Raw genomic sequence first — 26671 nt, forward strand, 5'->3', positions numbered from 1 at the left:
CTAATTTAGAATTCACTACCAATAAAATTATTGCCATTTAGTAGAGAGTTTGAGATAAAAACATCTCTATTCATATTAAGGTATTATTTTTGGAAGGGGTTTATCGAGGATTAAGCCAAAAATGATGATTTGTCATGTTGTCTAAACAGGAAGGAAATGGAAGGAAATAATTTCGTAAAACAGAAACTGAGACGATGATCTCATTTACTTAAGCGATATTCAAATCATATGGCGATGTTAATGATCTCCTAATTCGCATAACATCTCGTGACGCTTTTGATGCTTCTTATACTTATTATGCGTTTATTGACCTTGAAATATTCACGTAAAAAAGACAATTGAAAATTCTCTCTACAATGAAACAATGAATCAAATTTCCTAGTCGTATTATATTAAAATAAGAAAAAAAGTCACTTTATTTAAGTATATTTTATTTTGTCTCAGTATAAAAAAAATCAAAACGCTTATTCATACAGTTAATTGATGCTATGCATATAGTTTTCATTAAGATTATTATAGTCATCGGCATTCTTATTACGGTCCTGAATTTATTATACTGTAGTAGGATTCATTCAGTTAACAATAATTCACATTTTTGTGCGGTTTAGAATCTATTACTTACTAATATCTCAATAAATAAAGCGTGTTTATTCAGTTGTGAATGTAAATAAAAGACATAATGCAAATAAGGTAATTCTATATCTGTCATTCAATCATATTTCAAGAAACTTTCGAACAAACCAGAATTATTATACAATTACTGTGTAGTACGTTTATTTATAAAAGTCGATATTTAGATATATAAGAAGAAAATGAAATAGTAGTACGAAAATTCTACAATATTTTATAAATGAATTATTTTAGTATAGAATTTGTTAATCGCAATTTTTAGTGAAAAATATGAATTGAATGAATATGAATCTAACTTAAAACTGAATGGTTTGATTGAGTAAACTTAGTTTAAATATAGAGGAAACTGTCAATACACGATTCCAATAGCTGGAAAAAGTATTAGAAAGAGTAACTAAGTTTTAGTAGATAACCATGTACTTCATAATTTAGTACAAGAGCTGTCTTGACTCAGACTGTAGAAATGGAACTGGAGTAGGGAGACAAGTAGTCTAATTGGACTGAAGTAACAATTGAGAAATTTGTGCAAGAATATCAAGGCCAACCGTATCTGTGGAGGGCAAAAATTTTAATCCACAAAACAAGTATTCAAGAGATGGGGCTCTTAAAATGATACGTGGTAATATGTGAATTGAATGTATTGGGTTGAATAAACAAAATAAAATTACCGGGATTCCTAGAAAGTATCTAGGTGCTAAATACAAAATGGTATATTGAAATTAACAGTTTTTTGAACAATTTAGTTGAAAATAAAATAAAAAATACAAGCTTTCTTGACTGGTATGTGTTACAAGATATGATAGTGCAATTTCTAATTGAATTTTTGTTGGAATAGCAAGTGTTATTTGAAAATAATAGGGGACTTTTGGTGTAATACACTGAAGTGAACTTTTTCATCTGCATTTTGCTTTGACATTTTTTCAATAACCCTAACCGCTAATTGAAGTAAAATCTCCACGATTTATCCATATTAATCATCGAACTCAACACTTCAACAAAAACTATTTTATTTCAGTTATAAGTCGACCAGAACTATTAAGAATTGGATGTGGGCGAAAGCTGATAGATGCAAATATGCGGGTGGAAACAAAGTAACTAATTAATTGTATACATCCCATAACTGTACACACTTTTGATTAAACACTTTAAATTTTTTTTTTGTAAAATACTTGGAAACGAATGGTGTTAGTTAGTTAGTACCCCCTCTATAAGACGAAGGGGGATAACTAGTTTCAAAGGATAATGTTAAATTTCAATATTATTTTTATGATTTGAAAAAATATTTTACATGATTTCACATTTAAAGTAAAACTAAATACAGGTTTTTATTTTAATTATATAAGAATATTCATCTATTCATTCTTTACAGAAGATTTACAGTACTGGGGGATATTTTCCAAAAAATTATCTAGAAATCAGTAGTGCAATGTATTTATGATAATTTGGATACGACGGTGTAATTTGTAAACATAATATACATTAGATTGAAACACCACTCGACTGTGAAGATAAATCTTCTCAAAAAACCACTTGATTCAGACAAGACACAGCTCGATCTTATTCCAATTACAATTTATATAATTGTTCAATCCTCTGGATTTAGTATCTTCATCACCAATCAAAATATAATGCTTGTACTTACCTGAATCTCTAGTACTACTCACTAAAATCACAATGAAACACTTGAACTAATAATTATATAAATTTTCAGTAAAATAAAGAGCAGTTACTGGAACCGGATAAATTCCTCTTTAGGGATGCAGTCTTTTGTGACGTGATTACTATATCTCTGATAAATGTATGCATATGACAAGTTATTCAATGGAATTAATAATCTTCCAGCTAAAATAGTACATGCAAAGTTTCTCAAATGAATATTTGACTTTTATTTTGAAAATTTATAGCTCGTAATTTATTGAAAAAAGAGAATGGACGAGTTGTAAAAATTCTAGGTATATTTAAAATGCTCAAGGTTTATTATCTTTCTAAAGTCCACATTATGATCGTCATTAATAAAAAAGTTTTTCAACATTATTTATAAGTAATATTTCAAGCGTAATCCTATACAATTCTACTTAATTTTTCCTAATGAGTTGATAACATGGCATGGCATTTTTACAGCCCTATATTCCCTTTACCCTTGATTCAGAATCTGGTTCAGAATTACTTTTACTTCCAAGAATTACATTTAGACTCTAATTTGTTTTTGCTTCTCTACTAAATTTATTTACAGCATGATATTCTCTTCACGAGACGAATTTACTTTGTTTTGCGAAAAAAATTCACTCATGATACGGATATATGGTGGTGAAATATCATCATTGGTCACCTTCTTGTAGATCATTTTTACTCCAATTTGACTCGTCAGAATAGAGTATAATGATTTCCGTTTTCTTTTCGGAGCCCGTGAAAACGTTTTTTGAATTAATGTGCATTTTTTATAGCAACAGAACAGATGAACATATGTTACTGTTTTCGGAACATATGCTAGGAGAGAATCATTTTTGTAAATCTATAAACACCACAAAGTAGAAATATTTGAAGAAATAAAGGTTAATGTAAGCTCTCTTCCATTGTTCTAGTGTCAAGTCCACTTAATATAGTAGAATTATTCTTCGTTATAACCAATTTCATTACTATCCATTACTATTACTACCTATATGAAAAGGTTCATTACGGTTTTAGTCTGGTACATAGCCACTGGGTTCGTCAACCTTGAATGTTAGACGACTCATTCCCGTTTTGAACAATAGGAAAACCGTTTCCTACACAAATAAATGTTTCAAATTGGCTTGAGCACGGTTGAGTCAGACAAATGCAGCAGATTTTGGCAAGATTAGCGACACATTTGAATCTTACCATTTCAAGGTTTTGAGCAGATTGTGAATAATAGAAACATATCAGATATATACACGAACAAATGCCAGTTGATTAGATTTTTTATTTTTACAAGCTTTTGTAACAATTTTTTGACAATAAAGCATTTTCCTCTTAAGTAAATGAAATATAGAATCATTTTATTGAGACTTTACCAACACTTGTTCATACGGGCTTTTTTTTTAATTAATTAAAAAAGTAACATGAATTTCCTGTAATCATTTCAATTTTCAATAAAAAATATTGAGTTAAGAATGTGCAATTGAGACATAAGGAAGAACTATTTCAAAGGCTGTTTACGCAGAATTTTTGAAAAATTTATTATTAATTGAATATTCAATCTGTAATAATAGTCGGTATTTGTATAAATTATGTATTCCAAGGATTTTTGCTTTGTTCATGGATACGATTGTTGATTCGTAAAATGATATCCCAAAAGGTTAAAAAACGCATCACATTTCGAATTATTATGCTATTTTTATGGGTATAATCACACTAGAATTTCTGAATGCACGTAATTATGTTGCAGTAACTAACAATTATTACACGTACAACTGATTTTAATTGCACATGAATATATAGCGTCGAATTAACAGAAATATGAACACCAATTTTTTATTATCATTTATCATTCTCTGGAAGGGTAATTTTAAAAATGGATTGACCATTGTAGGGTTGCGAAAAACAAATCCCTCACAATATTTGACATAACTGATTGATTGCGAGAGAATTCAGAATGAAGTCCTATAAACGAAGCATATTAAATTGCTAAAAATTGAAAACTTATTAAATGCAATTTGAGATTTTACCCTCAGCGAGCTGGACGAGTCGGTTCATTTTAATGAAGTTAAGGGCCACCAGACCAGGAATTAATTCTGACATTTTCCCTCTAATATATGATGGTTTCCATTTTTTTGTAAACTATCCCTAATTATAGTCAATCCCATTTGGGAGCTGCTTTCCCCTAATTGGTTCGCCATCATGGGCAGCAAAATATATTTATATAGTATATAATCTTTTTCAATGCTTGGTGGAATTCTTTATAGAAATATGTATGGTGAGTATAGTAATAAATTTGATGCTCATCATTTTCTCAATAGAACAAATGAGCTACGATTCCATCAATTTAGTGAGTGAATTTTCATTATGGAGAGACTAATCATAAAAATGTGTGATTATCATTTCAATCCTATAACCATAATCAGTCTCATTATGTCACTAATGATAACGCATAATTTTTGCAAAATACTGTTTGAATGTCAATGTCTGAATTAATAATGCTAAGTTTTTAGAAACTATTTATATCTACATTTTCTACTGACCCCTCTACTCAATGATATCTTATGTTTTCTGTTACCAACTTTTTGGTGCATACTTTATTTGCATTATTTGGAGAACTTTTGATCAATTGATGACCATTTGTAAATATCGAGATGAAAAATATTTATTTAAACTGATAATTTGTATATTTTGAGGACACAAAATAAAAAAAAAAGAAAAATAGGAAGTCTTACCGGAAGTAAATAATATAGAATGTTGAGTAATGTAGGTAAATTTAAAATATAGTGAGTCCACTTCAAAGTAGGATGCCAGTCACATTCATAATTTGAGTATTGTGTAAATACACGATTCTTCTGATTGGTAAGAAGTTAATCTAAAGCTACTATAAATTATTGTACAAAGTATTTAACGAAAATCCAAAACCGAATTTCATAAATGTTTACAATAGCATGCATTCAAATCTTATGAGAACAGAAACATAAGCCATCGGTCACTTTCCAGAATGCGTATAAACAATATTAAAAACATTTATGACGGAACCTGATTTTTCAAATATATTCCTAATTACTGTCAATTTTATCTCAGCCCTAGCCAGATTTTACTTTTATTGTATCAGTGAGATCGTTGACAAAGCTATTTCCTTTGATATGTCAATTATGTAAATGAGGGGCAAAGTTTCTTTGAGAGTTCGAAATTGTCTGTAGGATCGTCCAGAAGTCACGATCGCCTTATCACATATATTATATCTTGAACGCTGACGTAATTTCAACAAATTTTTATTGTTCTTATTTAGTTACAAACGAATTTGAATATAATTCAAATGTCTGCGTGACTATTTGAAATGAGTGTATTTTCATAATATCCCTAATGTACAAGAATTCTCACTTGGAAAGGAAAGAAATTCATCACTATACATTGAAAACAAAAACTGCGTATGGTTTGACTCCATATATTTTATAATTGGTGTAAATACTTTACAAAAATATATATTGGTGAAAATTTAGCGGAAAAGCAATATAAATATCATCCTAATTTTAATTTCAAAGTTTGATGTGAAGATATAGCTATATACTCACCCACATCTATGGCAAGAGAGATTTTTTTTAATAGTTCATGGTATGCTCCCACGATAAAAATTATTTAGTTTGTTACTTTTCCTATGTATTTTCTTGAATAAATTCTGGTTTATTGGTAGTTAAGCTTCGGGAGTTTCAGGTTATAGCACAATTAGAAATGGTATATCTTAGGAAACTTCTTTCTCAAACTTAATAGTCCACATTTTTTCTGTTCATTATGCAAAAATGTAATTGAAAATATGAACCAAATATTTGATGATTGTCATGAATACTCGAAAATTTAGATTAGACAAAATAATTTGATTTATTTTCTTGATGTCACACTATATAAAATTAACAGTGATAAGAAAACAGAACCTTACACTAACTTAAAATCAACTTTGTGCTCGACATATTTAAACTTCATTTACTGGAATATTCATCTTTGTAATAAGTAAAGCCTTTGAAAAACGCTTGGGTCTACTTCACAAAATCAGAAAATTCCTTTTTTAAATTATTTCCACATTCTTAAATCCTACCTCGAACATCGGTACATCAAATCAACGCAGGTAGCGTTTTGGGTCTTCTATATCTTCTCTACTTAGAAGATTTATCCACATCAGACAATACATTGATTGCAACATATGCCAATGAAACTGTTTTAGTAGCATTACACCGAGATCCTCAAACTGCATTTGGACAGGCTACAGCAATGACAAAGATATTGTTCATACGTCACTATAAATGAGTGTCAAATTTCACCGAGGGAGGAGGCCAAACATCTTGGAATCCACCTTGATAGAAGACTTCCTTGGAAGAAACTGTTAAATTACGAATTGGTACTGCGAATACCAACTATGTGCAAATAACTTGTCCTTGTCCGGAAATAATGACGAAATTGAGTGGTTTTTTCATCTCGTTATACCCAAAATCCATTGTATGTTAGTAGAAAGGTTTGAAATGTCTTTCAGTATTTCAAATTTAAATTTTAAATAACAACTGAGATATTTTGTAGTAATGTTTTTAATTTTTTAAATATGAAGTTTTCTATTACGAATGAGTTAAAGTTCGGTTACCGATCGTTTATGGAAAATTAGGACACCCTTTATTCTCAATATTTGTGATTACAATGATTCACGCGACGCGTCGGCATGTACAACCAAAGAAATAACAGTCGTAAATGAAAGCATAATCTTGAAAATATAATGCCGACGTCGTCATTTGGAAACATCATAAAGATCTTCAATTTAACATGCCTGTATTTTGTAGTGCATTTTTATTAGTCAGTATTCAATAAAACACACTTTAAACGACTTCAATCATTCAAAAAGCGGAATAAGTTTCTTTGTTTTGGGTTTGAAGCTCTAAAGCAATATGTTATTGCTGTAGGATTCTATAAAAGCAGCTTTACAGTCATATTTTATTGATATTATTTCTGGAATAAGTAACACTCATATTAAATTAGATTGTTTTTCTCATCGGAAATCCAAAGGGAGATAAGTTTTATATCTCGCTTATACCAGTTTCTTACATACAGTTTGTCCTAAATTGTTCTTTTTTAACTTACAATTTAAACATTGAGATTTCAGTGAAGAATAAAGTATTAGCGAAATTTAAACAAACATTTACATTTAGTACCTAAATTTTAAGCAAGTGAATTTGAATTGGAACTTGTTAAAATTATGTTGTACATAATTCAGGAGATAGTATAAAGTTTGTTTTTTCTTACCACTACTCTACATTTGGGTCGTCGTAAAAAATTGAATTTCTTGCAACGCTCCCTAAAAAGATTTTTAATAAAAAACACTGGGAAATATTTTTTTAATTCAAAACAACACCTGCCTCTACACGATCTAAGTTAATTTTTCAGTATTATTTTTGTTGAGAATTTTCAGGAAAAATAATTTTATGGGAATTTATAGAAATAACAATATTTGATCAAAATAACAATAAACAAAAATCTAAATTAAAATATTTTTTTCGTTGATTTAGCCTATTAAATAAAAAAATTGAAGATATTCGAATTGATATTTTTATTTTAAAAAAATATTGGTACAAACGTTAATTTAATATTCAGATTTCTTCACTCAAAGCATCAATTAAGCTTAATTCTTCCGAATTTTGAATGCCTCCTCTTCTATAACCATCTAAGATTTGGATGAGGAATTGTTTTCGTCCTTCATCTTTTGTAAACAAACGGTTGTACTCTTGCATTAGTTCAACGTTTAATTAAATTACATCGTGTGGAGGCACGTGTTGTTTTGAATAAAAAAAATTCCCAGTGTTTTTTCATCAAAAAAAAGCTATTTAGATGGCGTTGCAAAAAATTTAATTTTTAACGACCACCCTAGTCTACATCTGCCGGATGATTTAAAAAAAATAATTTTTAAAATTATAATCGAAATGTTGGAATGCATTATCTCAAAAGCTGCTTGTAATATTTTGGTTGGGATCATAGTAGTTATGTAAGAGTACATTGTTGTCAAATCAGCTCTTACCCAAATAATTGAGGCATTCTTTACTTAAAATTGATACAAAGATCTAGAGGTAGTGAAAATTTGTATAAAAAAATAAAATAACTGATATTTGATATCTATTTGACTATTAGTACAATACAACTTTTTGGTGTAATTTAAATCGTATAACAGAGCTACCGAACGATAATCTACTTAGATAAAACATAGAACGACACCCATGATACACCCAGTAAAGGATGGGTTGGTGGTTCAAAAACATGTTACACGAAAGCTCCGTCTATTAAAAGTAGAAGAATAACTAATCGGATCAGAAGAAGGATGGATGCCAGAATGTCTGTTTGTAGCAGCTAAGAATATTTCGAATTTCTCTGGATTATCAATGCGAATCAACCGCGGTAGTTTTCGAAGATTGGTTTCAAATTAAATGATTGCCGAATATACCACTGAATAGCTGTATTGTGATGAATAATCCACAGTCGCCAAAATAATAAGATACCAGTTTCCAATAATAGAAAAAGTGAAATGCAAAACTTTTTGTGCGTACGTAATATATATTTCCACGAAAGTAATAACGTTCAACAATTGTTGGAAAGTGTGAAAACTTATTATTTTTCAAAGAAATACGTTTGTGATAAAATTGCGAAGGAAGCAGGTCACGAAGTAATTCAACTTATTCAACTATATTAGTGTATTTTTAATCCGATTGAGCTGATATGGCATAAATTAAAGTCTAATATGCGTCCTCACAATAATACACCTAATTTGAACAGTAGTGTGATTCAGTTGATAAAGACGGAAAATCAAGATGTAACTGCTGAGAATTGGAAAAACTGAAAATAATTGAGAACCCATAAAGATTTATGTACACAAATATATATAGCTTAGAACCCGTAAAAAATATTATGGATTTGCAAGATAGTAGCAATAGCAAATATACTCTGTATTAAAATAGAATAAATTTTATAAAATTCAAATTTCTTTCTAAGCAAGTAGGTGATATTATAATAGTGCGACCTTGCAGAAGGTCCTCTCAATAAATAGCCATAAATTCACGACTTTAGGGTAACATAACTAAAAAAAATATAATTATAATTTTATTTGATTGAGCTTTGAATGGCAGTATATGACATCCTAAATAAAAAATTCTGAATTTCTTCCAATCACTTTTTGTTTTTCTAGTTTTGGGACACCCTTTATATGAAAATATAGCGCATGCACATGTGAAATTATATTTTTTATCGGCCACTAGAATTTAAAGCCGAAGGTTTTTGTTGACGAGAAAGAGTCATGAAGCGTAGAAAATTGGTTTTGTAGTAAGTGTGAACGACATGGTGCTGGATCGCCAGATATGTCCTTGTCCAGATATATACCCGTCACCCTTCAAATGTCATTATAATAGAAATTCCCTATTGAATGGTCAACACATCTAAGAAAATAATAAATGGGCGACTCTAGTCTCCTTTTCACCACGACAATTCAATTTTTTCGGTGATAGATCTTTACATAATGTGATATTGATATGATGCGTACAGAATTTTTTTTATATTGTGATTTAACACATTTTGGAATTCAGGTCCATTCAGTGCTCTCCCTGGTCGATTGGAATTTAAATTTGATTCTCCCTTTTTTGTACGCTGTCTCTGGCGGTGACAACTGTAGGAATATGTATATACGAATTTCACAGCTAATTTGTCTGCCAATGACAATCGAAAGATTTAGCTTGGTAAGATGAATAAAAAAGTTGATGATACACGTTTTGCAATGGTATGAAGTGAGATAAAAAATGTTGTATGTATGTATATAACTTCGATATTACGTATTAATATTCAGTTTCTACAAAACTAAATTGGAAGATTTGAGAGTTAGAAACCAACTATTTTCTAGACGTTTTACACAGATGATCCAAGATGGAATCAGTTTTGTAATCAAAGTTCAGAGCCCCAGATGCATCTGCCTGCGTAAGTAGATATTAAGCTGGCAAATTTGACACAAAACTGGATTTAGTGTTAGTATAAATCGTACATGAATATTTACGATTCATTATTGTTGTGGTGTGCTCTCGTTTATGTGTCCTTTTCATTATGTGTAGGGTTTTCCAAATCCTCATAAGAACTGATTATAAACAATACTAAATTAACAGTAAGGGATTTATTAGGAAGTTCAAGTGATAAAATTTATTGCAATTAGATCTAATTACTTGATTTGCAATATTTTATTTAAAAATATATATTTTCTTCAAGTTCTATTCTCACCTTAATAATAAGTAATAACAGGTTTTGTTCAGGTTATTTATATAAACAAAGGATTATTATTTTACCATCAAAACCTGCTTTGGTTATATTTCATTTGAGTAAGAAAGGGTTCTTACAATAACTTGAATATCTTTATCTTAATAAAATTGCAACTAGTAAATTGCTCAATACATTTTTTCTCGTGCTCTGTCATTATTAAAAATATTATACACAGAAACATAAATTTGAAAGTTTATTAGTTCAGAGGTAGTAGTATGAACTACCTACAAATAACTTAAATTATTCGCCAATGGTAGTATTTATTGAGGTTCAGAACCCTGAGTTGATATCAATTTGGTTAAAACAAATAACATTGTCAAGATCCATCTGAATATGATGATCTGTGGATTGAGTGCGCTATGTACAATCCCACTGAGGTGTATATTAATTACATTTTTAAGAATAAGTCGTGTACAAGAATTATCAATGGAGGCAATGTTCAATGATGTGAGTGGTTTCAGACGATATCAAAATCATTCATTTTGAATAATGTCACATTTTTAAATAAACATTTCTTCTAATTTTCCCAAAAATTTAATGTTACCTCGAGTTAATTAACATCGCATTGTTTGATATGGGAAAGTAAAAATTAAAGTGAGCTTTGAAAATAACAGGTGTAGAATCATTTGTATTATTCAACGATATGCTCTGAACACAGTAACAAAGTTAATACATTTATCAAGATTTATTTATAAAATTCACATGTGAATTGATAATAACCAACAATATTTTTAATAAATGATTAATATCGTCTATTTATTAAATAGAGTAAATTAATAAATATGACACATATTATGAAATTTACAAACCGTACGACATGAGATATTGCCGCATGAGAACTTTATAATTAATTATCTTTATTCAAACTCTTTTTAGGCCATATTTGTCTTATTCTAATAGCGAGATTAGTACACTTTGATACTTTTTTCCTTTTCGTCTAAAGCATTATTGTAATTATCCAATGTAATGTCCAGAACAATGTTCATCATCAACAAAATGACGCAGAATATATTGCTGTTTCATTTTTTAGCAAACTTTATCAAATCAAAACCGGCCATAATTCTCCAACTCTATATTTTGTTTGATTTTGAATTGCCATTATCATGGGAGAAAAAATTACTGGAATATTTCGCAAGTATTGTATGCTGCGATTTCCTTGATAACATTCTAATTTTAAAATAAATGAAACAGGAAATATTACGATAGATGCTTAGCTCGTCCAAAATACGATCATCAGAAACTATTTACGAATCTAAGCAATAAAACAAGGAATACATGATCGCACCTCTTGAACAAACAGAATTTACGCCTTCTGTATGATTCAAAAGTAAAGCTAAACTTTATTTTAGGAGAATGTAACATCAAATATTCTACAATAATAATTCTAGCTACACATTCAAGATTCATGCAAATAGGTTACTATCTTCATTTTCCAGTAACAATTCAAACGTCCCCGCAGCCACTCTACAAACCAAAAGGTTATCGAATAAAATATAAATCTGTGGTGCATAAAATGTGTAATTTTAATTTATTGTAGTTGAATATAGTTTGAAGCGGTCAAACATGGTTTGATAATGTTTGAACTATTTGTTTATGTATCAATGTATACACAGATTGTGAACTGAGATTTCGTTTCAATAACTTTTTTCATAGTTTACTTGAAACACAGCTTTACAGTTCCCTTTATTCAAAAAATTTCCGTTTACATCTGTAGTACAATCAATTTGAAATTGGATTGTTTAGGACTACTCTTCACATGCATGTGAATAGATGTGAATAGATTAGGATTATAGGCAACTACCGCTGGCCCTCGAAGTAGTAAAATTCGGATAGTAAAAATAAGTCATGATTTACGTGCACTTTATTCAAACTGAAGTCGTATAAAGTTTTATAGCTTATAACGAATTTGAGTTAAGGGTTGCCTGATTTTTTTACTGTACGGCAGCTTGCAGATTTTGATTTACAAGTCGATATTTCGTATTGACAGTGAGTAAAAACGTTATATGAGCTTACTATGTTGTATTCATTGCTATTCATGTAGGGCAATTGTTAAAATTTATGTTTTTATTTAATGTTTTATTTTGATATAACCCGCTTCTGATCAACAATGTACCGTGAGAATAAAAAAGTGTAAATCATAACGTAATCAATGTCTGTTAACTTTTTTAATGATCTATACAATACGGTTTCAATTTATAATACCGGGAGAGAGGCGCACCATATGCATTCGAATTAAGGTTCGTTAAAGGCTATTAATACTCTTTATGTGTTTTAATAGCAAAAAATGTGGGTTTTGTCACAGGTAAATGTAGATTATCGGAGTAGGGCTGCAATATAATTCTCGTATCATTTCAGATTTCTAGTCTATAACTAAGTATCTATCATAATATTAAACATTTCAATTATAAAATTAATCCTGTTTTTACAGTATCCACTTCTTAGCGTCAGTATAATGGAAAAATCGCTGAATCATGATCTGTTACGAGGAGCTGAATTTGAAATTGATTCGTAATACTTATATCAGAAACGAACCAAAAATATACCTGATTTTAGCCTACTCTGTTAATATACTTATGTAAATAATTATCATAAAGTGTATTTAATTAGCTCTTTGTCAAGTTCACATAGATAATAACCAGATTTTGAAAATAAAATTTACAAAACTCTACCATTTGAATTGTTTTAAATCCTTTAGTTTAAGAACAAAAAATAACGAATTATTTGTATGTAGCGTCATCAGCAAGCAGATATGTATCCAAAGAATACTTCTCACCGATTAATTGCTCACTGGCATTTTTGTATATGAATACCCCTGTAGCATCAGTTATGTCGTTATTTAACAACATCATGTGGTAAACTTTGTTGATAACATAAATTCAGTAAATTCCCTGTTTTTAACTCATATTTTTATCTATATATTTACATGGATAAGAATATGTAATAAATATGATTTTTTTGAAATATTATTATGAAATATATTCGAATTATGTCTATTTTGATATTGTAATTCCGGTTTGCGTTAAGATCATTTGAGTTAATGATGTTATTCGTAAAAAACAAGAGTTTTCGATTCAAATAAACTAGGAGGGCTATCAATAACAAGCGGGAAAACATCAGCAGTAAGAATGTCATCAAATATTCATGCATCGTGCAGCCGTTTATAATGTTCCACTTTTTCAGACGTCAGACGATTTATTTCAAGGAAAGCAGTACAAAAACGTCAATTTTTTGTCCAGCACCATTAAGATATTGGATATCGGTGCTTGAGATTTATTACTCTCATAGTCAAATAAAAGGACGCCCTTTAAATTATAATATTTTGTTTTGGAGATATTTATGGCCCCTATATCGCTCTGGTTTTATATCTATTAATCTTATATTTAGTCAAGGGAGTTGCAATTACCTGGGATGTTTTCTTATAAACAGGCAACCTAGATAAATGAATTAGAAAAAAAGTAATTTATCCTACTGGATAACAGAGAAGAGATAAGTCGATGAAAAGTGAAAAGCTCAATGGAATTTTGTTTGGCTAGCTAGCTCAAGACTAGCGGTGAGTGGGTTAGTTTCAACAGTGTTTTTTTCATTTTCCATTTCAATCATTTTATCTTTTTTTGTTTAAGCTTTCCATTTACTCGGTGAAGTTCCAAGAAGAAGGCAGATTGAGGCCTTAGAATCAACCAAAGAAAGGGTGATTCGTTGCGTGAAGTAGGCAGATTGAATAACGAAAACAGATCACTTCTTACCAATGGACAGATAATCCGAAACGTCGATAATTTTCAAACTTTCAATGCTGTCCAATCCATAAACCTGGTTCTTTTGTTCATAATTCTGACCATGGAAACCATACAAACATGGCTATATTTACTCTGAATATAGTAAATGTTACTAAGCTTATTCTATTTCTACATATTTATGATGTAGTTTCCAAAGTTCTGTGAGCGATATATGCTTTTTTATTCATAAATTACATTACCTTTCACTCAACGAAGCACTTCATCTGCTGCCCTCTCCACACCACAAAAAGCATTTTAAATGAAAATATAAGCAATCTAACATTTTAAATTGATGGTTATAATATCTAGGCTTTACTTTCATGGGTGAATCTTTTGCAAGAGCGGTCGACGAAGTACGTCGTTAACTAACTTTGGAAACTTTTGTAGAAAATGTTGAAATGGTATCAGGGTTTGTCAGATAGAAGAATCATATGTGCAATGAAAGGAAGTATTTCAATTTGGTTATCCTAATGCATTTCAAAATTTATATCTGCTAGTGATTTTAGCTCTAGATTTTGTCTGGTTTCATCAGAGAAATCATGTTTAGTGAGGATGTATTGATGTTAATATAAGAGGATTGGTGCTATTACTTTTATGAATACTTTTAAATTAGATAGATGTGGTGGAAAATTTTTATTATGATAAAATTAAAATATCTTTCGCTTGTTTAGCGAATTAAATAGAGAAATACATACCATTCAGAAGGAGCTTTAGGTATTTCTATCTGTTTCTTACCATTCCATCAAAGGTTCTTCATTGGTTATTCGGATTTCTAAAGGCATCGAAATTTTCGTTTCAAAATATAGGTTTGATCTATAATTGTAGATAAGATATTCCTTTTGTGTATGAAACGTTAAAGAATTTATAATTGCTATATAAATTTAATATTTTGGTAAATTGAGCAACTATAGCTTAATGTGGTTAACGCAAATTAGATATTGTAATCAATCGAATCCCAGTAAAACGTCTTAGTGTCTACGCTCTTGTGCTTACAGTCGGATTGTTGAACTTATAAAGAATATATGATTAAAAAATACGCTCGACAAAGAACATTGATGTAATTTCCTGGAAAACTTAAATTATTCGTTCATAAATCCTATACTTTTCTTGTGAATTTTCATCATTGAATGAGTATTAATTCTTGTAGAAACCATTAAAATGATTAAAAGATTTCCGGAGCAAAAATTCTAATCTGCATAATTGTCGTGTAAAAATCGGGGAAGTTCTTTCGCCCAACCAATTTTACTCGAATTTGACTGCTGAACAGTAAAAATGAAGAATAGTCTAAGATAAAAAAAAGGACAAAATACCTTTGTATAGATTTCAATGGTCTCGAGGCAGGATTTCATTTCAATTTTTAATCTCTCTCTGGAGATTTTGTATCCTTTGTCTAGTAGTAGAGTCCTTCAATTAGTTCCAAAAATCCCCTTACTATTAAATCTTGCATCAAAGAAACACCTTCATTTCATGAATATCATCCGAATAGAGTAGATGAGAAGAGGTTTGCTATTAAAAATTATATTTTTATCATTCACATAATGTGAAATATTTATGTGATGCATGTTTAATAAAAATATTCCTTGAATGTCAGACTTGTGTCAGATACGGATCAGCTCAATTTAATTATCATATCCTACCACTTGATAAGTAGTTCTTGAAGTTTAAAACTCTATAGCGAGACAGACCAACATATGCATATATACTCATTGACATTAGACATCTCAGATTCAGAAACAATACCACATTTAGTGCATATGATTTACAATATCAATATTCTTCTTTAACGAGGCCTGCAACAAATTTTTCTTTTCAATTTGTCTTCGAAGAAACCTATTTAATAGAATCAAATAGCTATGTTAAGCACAACAAAATATCTCAAGATCGAAGATGTGAATATGATCACTTTGTTAGCGATTTGGACAGACGTAGAAATGTAGCCTAGCAAAATTTTTATTCAACCTATTGCCTATAGCGTCAACTGCCTAATAATGTTAATTTATTATTTTTTATTGCTATTTTTTACATCTCTAATAGGTACAATATACAAAATCAGCTAGAGTGTGATCTATGATCCATATGACACTTCGTGAGTTTTGGAATATTAAAGTTCAGTTCCACGTTCCTGGCAAATTAACTTTTATTAATATTATTCGTATTTGAATTACTGGATATCCCCATTTGTACGTGGTGCGTTAGAACGAATATACAGAGTGAGTTTTATATATGGAACGCTTCAATTATCTCGAAAACGGCTTGCACGATTTTCATAAATTTTTGTGTGCAAGGGTCTTGTGATACGACCGGTATTATGGCATTATGGCATTATAGTATTATGGCATGTGACATTGTTGTCCGATCTTTTCTTTTTCCGAAAAAATAATTAACTTTGTTATTTTAAATAGTTCACCCTATATATTTTGTGTTTTTCGAAGTCCTTAACAAGTATTTAGCTACATTTACAGTACCTTCTCCAAAGGTAGAATAAATATTGTACATTTAGATGGCTACAATTGAACAAACTTGTTTAATTTGAATATTATTCAATAATTTATACTAATACAAGGCTAGTGTCATAAGTTGGGAAAAAGTTTACCGAAACTGGCGTAGTAAAATATTTATCCAAATCATGGCGCAGAAAACTTATAACAACTGAAGACAAATCTTTAAATCTTTATCTCATGTTAGTAGTAAATCTACATTTGTGAAGTAGAAAAATTACAAATTTTACAAAACATACATTAAGGGCGATTACAGCAGATGTTCAAAATATTGTTCATTTACTTCAATACAACCAGCCATGCGATTTTTAAAACTTTGCAGTACATTTTGCGAAATCCCTGACTGCACAATTATTCTTATCTTTGTGGTAATCCCGTCTTTTAACTCCTGAATATTGGCAGGTTTTTACTAATTTACTGACAGTAGATCCTGTTATTGGATTTTTTGTTGTCTTCTACGCCTATCACCATATCCTAAAATCATTAAAATATCAATTCGTTCTTTTTAGATAAATGATTCATTGTGACTTTCAATAAACTTCAACAATAATAATTTATTGAAACGTCAAATATAGGTATAGGGAACATCAGATGAGAAATAATAAGTTTTCTTAAGGACTTCAAAAAGAGAAAAATATACAGGGTGATCCATTTGAAATAACGAAGTTCATTATTTATCCGGAAATAAGAAAGTTCTGACAACAATCTGAATACCACTATAATACCGGCCGTATCACAAGACCCTTGTACGCAAAAATTTCCAAAAAAACGTACAAGCCGTTTCCGAGATAATTGAGGCGTTCCATACAGAAAACTCACTCTGTATTCACTACTTTCACTTTATTTCATAGGCGAATTTGCCATGATTGTAATTTAGACAAAAAGTGTTTAGTGATTCAGAGCAGAATCAAATTGAGTGGAAAATAGACGATTTAGAAATAGCATTATTCATATAATAGGACGACGAATAACAAAAAAATCGTTTGGAAGATATGTGTGATGATTAATAATCGTAATGCTAATATGTCACCGCTACCCTCAAAAGAATGGTCAACAACTTACAACTATGACTACCGTCATGCAACAGACATCACTGCTATTCGACGTTACACTGATACTCTAGGAAACCTACTTCGATGGGTTGTGTACATAGCCTTTTGGTTTATTACGGCAGTTACATATCGTCAGAACTTCTCTAGAAAACCTTAGAGGGAACAAACCGTTTATCTAGGAATCCTTAGCGTAAGCGTTCTGTTTGAACAGTGAAATTCAATATTTAAGGTAATCCAAGATCGACTTATATTTTTATCAGTACCTGAGATATAACTATAATATGGTTATATTCTGATTAGTGGTTAAAATATAAAATTAAATATCGGTTCATAATCAGAATAACATTTTTTTTAAAAAGAACGACTTTAATTGCCTCCTCTAATACAGATTGTCATGGAATTCATCAGAAACCGCAAAATGTATGTCAAATTAATAATAATTTCTCACAGCCAGCTTTTTTTGGTGTATAAGTTAGAAAGTATTACTTATTAATAACAATTTATTTGGCGGACAAAGCTTATTTCCATAGATACAAATTACCCTCACTTTTTATGCAAAATTACCAATTCATACCTTTGTACGTACTTAGTTTGGGCTTAGAAAGATACTAATTTTCAAATATCATGCTACGCTATATTATTGAATGATGAAAAGGTGCCAAAAATATCTCTCATATCTCCTTTTGTGAGAAAATACGAATATCCTGCTAATATTAACTGTGGAAATCAGTTATTACTATAGCCAATGCCAATGATAATTGGCTCACTTGATTCAGTGTATCATTATTTATCAACCGGTTTCACAAAAAGGCTTGATAGTTTAGATAAATTTTGAGCATTCTATTGCATTTTTTATGTAGTCCTTGGAAAAAATTAATCGATGTAATAATTCTGTTATAGTCAATTTACTTCTTGCCATTTGCAAAAATAAATCAGTTTTTTCAACGGTAACAATACATGATTTCAATCAATAAAAAGAATAATTTTCCATAATCATCAATTTAACTAGCCACTGGATATTTTATTACATTATTCTTATGAAGGGCCAAATGATTCAGTAATTGCTCACGGGTTGTCTCGTTACGGTTGAGTTGCGCCCACACTTAACCCCAAGGCGGAAAAAGATTCAGATTTAGACGCCTACTGAAATTTTCATGTTTGCAGTTACTATTGCATTATTTGGTTATGTCTTTAACATACATCACTGGTGGATAGTATCTATTTAAACAATAGAATGTTGGTAGATATTGATAGTAGGTAATTGACAGTACGCAAACAACGAAACTTTTATTAGCTTAGAGGGTTTGTTTTAGATGGCTAAAATAAGTTTGGTAGATGAATCATCATTAGGGTAAGAAGTATATTTTCTCAAGTGAAAAATCAATTCACTGGTTATCCTGTGCATACCTTCAAGTTTAAATGAATAGTTTATACCTGTCATTTCAAACCAATCAGATGCATTAACTTTGACTATAACAACAATCTGAATTTTTCAAAAATTTTTTCGCTCGTGTGACCTAACTGCAAAATTAATAAGTTATAATTCATGGAAATTATAGCTTATCAATTTTGCAGTGACAGCCGTCACGTGTGAATGTCATAATATCAAAGGCATAACTTATTATTAATACATATATATTTTTATCTGAAATACAGAAACATACGCAGTGCGGTCATAAATAAAAAAAAGCTGTTATTATTTTTCAATATACTCTTCCTTCATTTCCACACAGTTCTCTTAACGTCTGAGTAAAGCTTCTATGCCACTATAATTATAAGATGCATCTTTACAGTCAAAAGGTTCGTACACCGCATGTTTAAATTTATCACCGTCGGCGTCGTTGAATAATTTACCTCTTAGTTCGGCCTTCATATCAAGGATATATGGTGTGTGTTCAATCTCTGTGAAGCCACATTAGTGTACAGTAGCCTTGGAAAGTGGAGTATTGTAGACTGAAGTATTGTCGTGAAGCAAACGTACACCTTAACTGATTTGGCTACGCCTTTTTTCGATTATTTTTCTACGCAACTGTCTTAGTAAGTGAGAGTAATATGCCGTGTGCGCGGTTTAATTGATGCGCAATGAAGTCAAACAAAAGAGGATACCCTCACAGAGCCATAATATCTTAATATTTTAGCCATCACTTTCTTGGTATTTTTCGTGCCCTTTTTTTGTAAGGTCTCTCCCTCCGATTTCAATCTCTAGAATTCTTTTTGCATGTCGGATCATATTGAAAGACTCTAGTTTCAACACCATTTACAATTTATCGGATTACAGTTTTTTGGTCCTAGCGGCAGACTTCTAAAACTCGCTTACAATATTCTACTAGACGCTGCTTTTGCACTATGCTGAGAATTCGAGGCACTCACTCATATTTAAATGCTCATGTAGGACTAGTCACCGCTGCAGGATATCCCGCACGTGGGTTAACTTATAATGAATCTCGTCCCCAGCAAAATAATGGGCACAAGTCATCGTATACAGTCTCCATTCTATGTTTGATTTATGCTGGAGTTAATACTTCTTTGGCCAAAAATTTTATAATAGTACGAATTTATTTTGAGACATTTTTCAAAACAACTTGGCTGAGTAACAGTACAGTAGATGACGGTCTGGGATGTTCACCATCGAAGGTTTTTATATGACCACTTTTCAAAGTAGAGAACCAATTTTTACGTAACTTCTCCTTAATTCCTTTAATTGTTTGTTCAAAAAAAAAATATTCAATTTTTGATATATGAAATAAAAAAAATGACAATAACTGAAACTCTAACCACCTAAACGAAAGTGTTTTCAGAATTTGAGGAAAAATATGAAATTTAGACCTGGATATAAAGAAATGAAACAGTATAATGTTGGAAGCCTTTTAAGGATTTTATTTTACAAAGTGGGTGGAAATTTAGGCTATCACGAATCAACAGGCCACTACTGTCGTGGAAATATGGGTGAAAGAATTCATCAGCCGACTTGGTGTGCTCTTAAAAGTCAACAGCGATCAAGGAAGCAACTTATAGAGCCTTGTGTTTCAGGAGATTTGTGACCAGGTAGGAATAAAGAAGGACGACAGCATTACATCCTCAATCAGAAACTGGTCGAGAGAATGAACAGGACCATTGGCATATATCTCTTCAAAGTAGTTTCCAGTCACCAGAGAGATTAGGATCAGTACCTATCCCTATTTGCAATGGCTTATTGATCAGTTTAGATGTGGAATTAGGCTTCTTTGTGACCTATAATTTGGCTGTTGGCCTGGAGAAAACCTAGTGGGTGATGATTATCTTATCGAATTAAGAAGAAGAATTAAATACATACACAAATTGGTTTGATCAAATCTTCAAGTTTCCAGCGATACATTTGAAAATAATATGATACGGAATCCACAGACGGCGTTATTGGAGAGAAATATGGTTGCACAACCCGAAGAGAAGATAGGGATTTTCTCCATACTCAATAAAGAAAAGTATTAAAGTCATCTATCACATAAGCAATATTCCCAAAGGAAAATCGGAAGAAATCCAAAAAAATCGACTGCGCCGTACAAAGGACACTATGACATAGAGAAAGGAGTGAACTTTGGAAGAAAAGCCTAACCCTGCATTCAATGAATTTATGGGTGCGCACGGAGGTACCGGCAAAGTTAGAAAAGGAGTCGCTATAGAACAGTATCAAGAATGTTGGCAAGGGTTGGCAACAGTGTACTCGAAGAAGTTTGGTCAATTAGAAAAACTCGAAGAGCAGACTTTAGTCCCCGGAAAGACACTGAGAATCAAACACAATAGACAGCTTAAGTCTGATGTCACCGAGACGGGCGGAGCTTATACCGACTCCAAACCACGCTTTTTACAGTTCGCTTCTTAAAAAAGGTGGTTTATTAGACTAATGAACTTTCTGCAAGAAAACGCATACCTTTTTTCTGGTGATTTTATCTTAAACTTCTTCTGAATATTGAAATCAAATAAAGTTGGCCCATTTTTTTTTCTTTATTTAAAAAGTGATAATCGCATACTTTTGCAAATTCACTTGGATCTCTATCTTTTCTTCTGTAAATAAATAAATTAAACAGTCTGGAACAAACCAATTACCCATTCTGAAGCAGTCCTAAATCTTAAAAACCTGAAAATAAATTTATTTATACTCGAAAACTCATGACTATAAGTAGATGACAGAGATTAACAAAAATAAAATAGACATAACCTCAACAAGTTTTGAAGCAGAATTAATATGTTAAATTAACTCACTTGGAAAAAAACTAATAAAATCTCTTAAATAGTACGTTCCTTCAACAATATATTCAACTGAAAAGTCTTATTTTATCACATTAACCACGAAAGCACTAAATGAAAAATTACTTATTTACCATTATCAACAAAATTGTTTGGAGTCGGTATAAGCTCCGCCCGTCTCTATGGAGTCAAGACTTGAGCTGTCTATTCGCGGTACATCTTCTACCTAGTAACCAAAGCGAATTTCGAGATCGATACATCTTTCGGGATGTGTGGGAAACGCTTCAAAGCCTCCGCTACCATGTGTTGAAAGCAAGTGAAGAAACTGGCTTAGACCAAGATAGGGAGTAACCAGTTGGATTGGCAAGTCGTCAGGGATATGGTAGAGGTGCAATTCAAAGATACCGGTGCTGACATATTAATTTGAAGCTATACACTCCGTCATAAACACATAATGAAGACGTTGCCCTGTTATTTGCATATGATTGGAAAGTGCAGGTGATATAAACATCCAGTCGTGGTTATACACAGGTTCCAGGAGGAACTTCCTTCTGAGGAGCCCACGATACAGACCGTGAAGCCGATCCTATTCGGTTATGATGGAAGAGTCTAGAGTTTAGCGTATACGACGGTTTTTCACATTCACAAATTATTGCTTGCTTAGCAGCCAGAAGTCATTATATAATTGAATGTTATAGTGAGCGGATCAAAGCAGTAAAAGTAACCGGTGAATTTAATTAAAATACATTAAGTCTAGTTTGAGTGTTTAAATAAGTAAGAGATAGCGTGTATACATTCACCTCACCGTTAATAAAAATTATTTCGAAAAATCTCTAAACATCTTTAAGATATTCAAATATTTGTTGTGGAGCTTCTAAGTTATATATATAAATTTACCATTTTTTGATATGTTCGAATATATTAAATATATTATTTATCATCACATCAAACTTAATTACCAAACAGGCTATTTGAAGAAATATATTGTGAAGCTTTCAGGAAAAAAATTGGTAACTGTTAAAAATGTAGTATCATTAGAGCTGAACAAACAAGACACAAAAAAGGAAAAATTAAAGCCATTGTATAAATGCGTCAATTTGTCCGAGTCCTTTTTATACGAAAGAAATAAGTGAAGATAGTGGCTGTTGTATAATATGACATAAAAAACGTGATAATTCGGAATCAGGAATGGAAGAGGGCTAATGCCAACGATAAATTTTCCGTCAACAACGAAACAACGATAGGCAATTGGTGTGAAATTCATTTGTTCCCCCCAAAAGTCTTAATCAATCCTCATAACACAAAGATAAAAGTTCTCGATCTAAGAGAGTTATAGTCTCGTCCGGACAAAAGTCAAACCGAGAGAAAAGCTGATTGGATCTAAAAGAATACACTACTTTACAAAGGAGGTGAATCGAGATGACAAATGGTTGAGATTACGACGGCAGAGCGCGTTCGACAACAGCGAACGACGCCGGCCGTCGGGACGGGAAGCTATCCATCATTCAGCACGTAACACTCTTTTAGTGAGCCACCTACACCATAAATTTTCACACATTTCAATCTCGACCACTACGTCAAAACTTTTTGTTTTGGTTTAATAACTTTGTGTGAACTGAAACGTTCTAAGTCGAATCAAACCTATTTTCACATGAGAAATTCTTTACATTTTCCTGAAACTGTGTATCCCTAACTATTGAAAAAGAATACCTTAATTTTCTTATATAATTAATCAATTAATCACTTAATCACTTAATCAACTTTCCTCTCGATTCTATTTACCAATTTTTATTTGTTATTGTACGAACATCAAGTGAAATATTATATGATGATAATACGATGACAATACAATTTTATCTGTGGTAAATGTTCCAAAAAAGGCACCAAGTTATTTAAAAAAAAAACTAAGTTTGTAGCTATTGTTCAAGTTACTCTCATATGGTAATTTTAGAGATAATGTATTTTTCAACGTTTTCACAACATTTTCATGAGGGTTACAGCTACTTTTATATAAAAATTACGAATTAAGCATATTAAATAGATATATAAACGAGTCAATGGCATCGAAACGCAACTTGCAGCTTTCACTTGAAATGCGTGGAACACCATCATAGGAACCAAATCTAAATTATATTTCTTCAATTTCTTCTTTCTTAGACCTTTTAATATGTTTATATTTCTAAATGTTCTCGATTTTAGGTGTTCATCTTTAAAAAAATATAAAAGATACTAATTTTCTAATCAAGAAAGACCTAAAATCAGGAACATTTAAAAGCATAAACTATTGCATATATAGAGTGTGTCTCATGAATAATGTCGATTTCCAATGTTCACTTTATTTATAAAGTAATCAAACAAAAACAAATCCTTAATATTCAAGCAATAATTTTATGGCTTTAACCCAACGTGCAGCAAGCTCTTTCAGACCTTAGTAATATTATTCTTTGAGCTTAGATGCAACAAATTATGGCACTGCATTTTTAACATCTCTTTTGGATTTAAATTTTCGTCATGGATCTGAATAAATAGTAATCTGAAAGAATGGGATTTGGATTAAATGCTGGATGTGATGGAGTTCAATACTATCAAGTTTCGGTTGAATAAACCTGAATATTTCTACCATGAAACCTCAAACATTTTCATCAGCTGTCCATTATATATCTTGTCATTGATAGCTCGACCACCTGGAATGATTTCGAAGTATACTAAACCTCCACCAGAAATAAAACAAGACTTCTCTTCGTGATGGGTTCTGGTAATTGTCCTTTGGGTAAACACTGATTTTTCATGTTCGGATCCATTTTCTTCTCGCAATATGCAATGCATCTAATGACATGATCATCTTTTGGCAGGGCACACCTCTAGTAGACGCTTCACTTGAATCTTGTTTGATTCGTGTGACGACAACTTTTATAGATGGTACTAGATTGGTTCTCTACTGCTTCCCTTGTAACCTCAATATCCCTCGTAGGCGGACGACCTGAGTGCGAATCATCTTCAAGCGTCTAATCTCCACTATTAAAACGATGTGCCTTTACCGTGTTAACGTGTGTTAACCGTGTTTTCTCTTTCGGTATCACATATTTTCCTTGCGACCACGTTGATTTTAACTTTTGTTCTCAATAATGTCTTAACAATACTCTAATTTCAAAAACGTACTGCGTCGTCAATAAACAAATATAGATACTGTCCATAGAATGTGGAATTCTTCCTCAATAAGGTATATTTGGTTTAGATTCCGCCAACTAAGACATAATAACAGAAATTGAACTTGAGATTTGTTAAATTTAATATATTATCCGAATATTTTAATTAAATTCGGATTTCTGGAACTATTGTAGATAGTAATTATCTGCAGATTGTTCACTACAACACAGCAGCACACACCAATTAGAAAGTCTGACGTCCGTTTCGATCTTCGAAGAACGAAACAGTTAACCTGAAATCTTTGAAAACTATACCTTCTGATTGTAATGGTGTAGTTGTGCTGGTAGTCAATATGTATATAGTGTTTATAATAATTTATATAAAAGTATAAATTAAGATAAAATTCAATTATACAAGACAAACGAGAGAGAAATTGGTGAAATATGGGTTTTTATTTGCTTCTATTTATTAATCAAACACTAGAATTAATTCGAATAAAAATGATATTTTTCAATTAAATCATAATTACAAAATAAGAAATACAAATACGAGTAGTATCAAGCAAAATCAAATTACTTATTCTATAAATAGTGTTAATTACGTAAATAGAAAGTAATGAGGATCAGTCCTGGAAAAACAAAAGTATACAACTTTTATTGGCAACACTAATGCTTTTCACCCACGTGTATCACATCGGAAAAATTGCACAATCGATAAAATGGCCACAAAAAGATAAACACATCAGACACAGCCAATATTTACAATGGACTAGGTATTAAGGCTGAAGACGTGACGAGAATAATGTGGGCATGTGTGCTCCAATCTTGTCACGAATTTCCTCTCAATAACAGAAACAATACACGCACGGATTTTGAAGCGAGTGGACCTATTAGTCTAGGAACCACTTTGAATTTTGAGCGTATCATTCTTTATTAAGAGAAATGAGGCTACAATTACTTCTTATTCTGTCTTGTTGTCCATTTAATATAGTATCTAATTTTTTCATTAAGATTTCAATGCTTATTCTATTTTTTTACTTTTATCAACAGGTCGTTGGTTCATATTCTACTCATTGTAGGTTTTGTAAGAGGTAGATATGATATTATTAGAAAATATTACGGAAATTAATTTCTAAGTAGTTTTTCATTTCTAATTCCTTTTCTATAGAAGTATATTTCCTTCACTCCATCTGGTTGATAGTAAAGAGCTGTACGTAAGTGGTCACTGCCCTGGTACAATTAACCGGCCCATGCGCATTATGATAATGACATTTTTTTTATCTTTTTTCAATATTCATTTAATCTAACCAAATATTTATATAAGCAGACCAATTATCAGCGAATGCTTCTAGTTCGCGCATAGGTGG

At 31.1% G+C, this 26671-nt stretch overlaps 1 long non-coding RNA gene across 1 annotated transcript; it reads left to right on the forward strand.

Annotated features, from left to right (window-relative positions):
• The first annotated feature begins 656 nt into the window (after positions 1 to 656).
• On the forward strand, positions 657 to 13245 carry LOC130451400 (uncharacterized). Its single transcript, XR_008910720.1, has 3 exons — positions 657 to 690; positions 1646 to 1721; positions 13040 to 13245. It is a non-coding gene; the product is annotated as an uncharacterized LOC130451400 (long non-coding RNA).
• Positions 13246 to 26671: the final 13426 nt, after the last annotated feature.

This window comes from Diorhabda sublineata, chromosome X (assembly GCF_026230105.1).
Source record: "Diorhabda sublineata isolate icDioSubl1.1 chromosome X, icDioSubl1.1, whole genome shotgun sequence".
Classification (NCBI taxonomy): Eukaryota; Metazoa; Arthropoda; class Insecta; order Coleoptera; family Chrysomelidae; genus Diorhabda; species Diorhabda sublineata.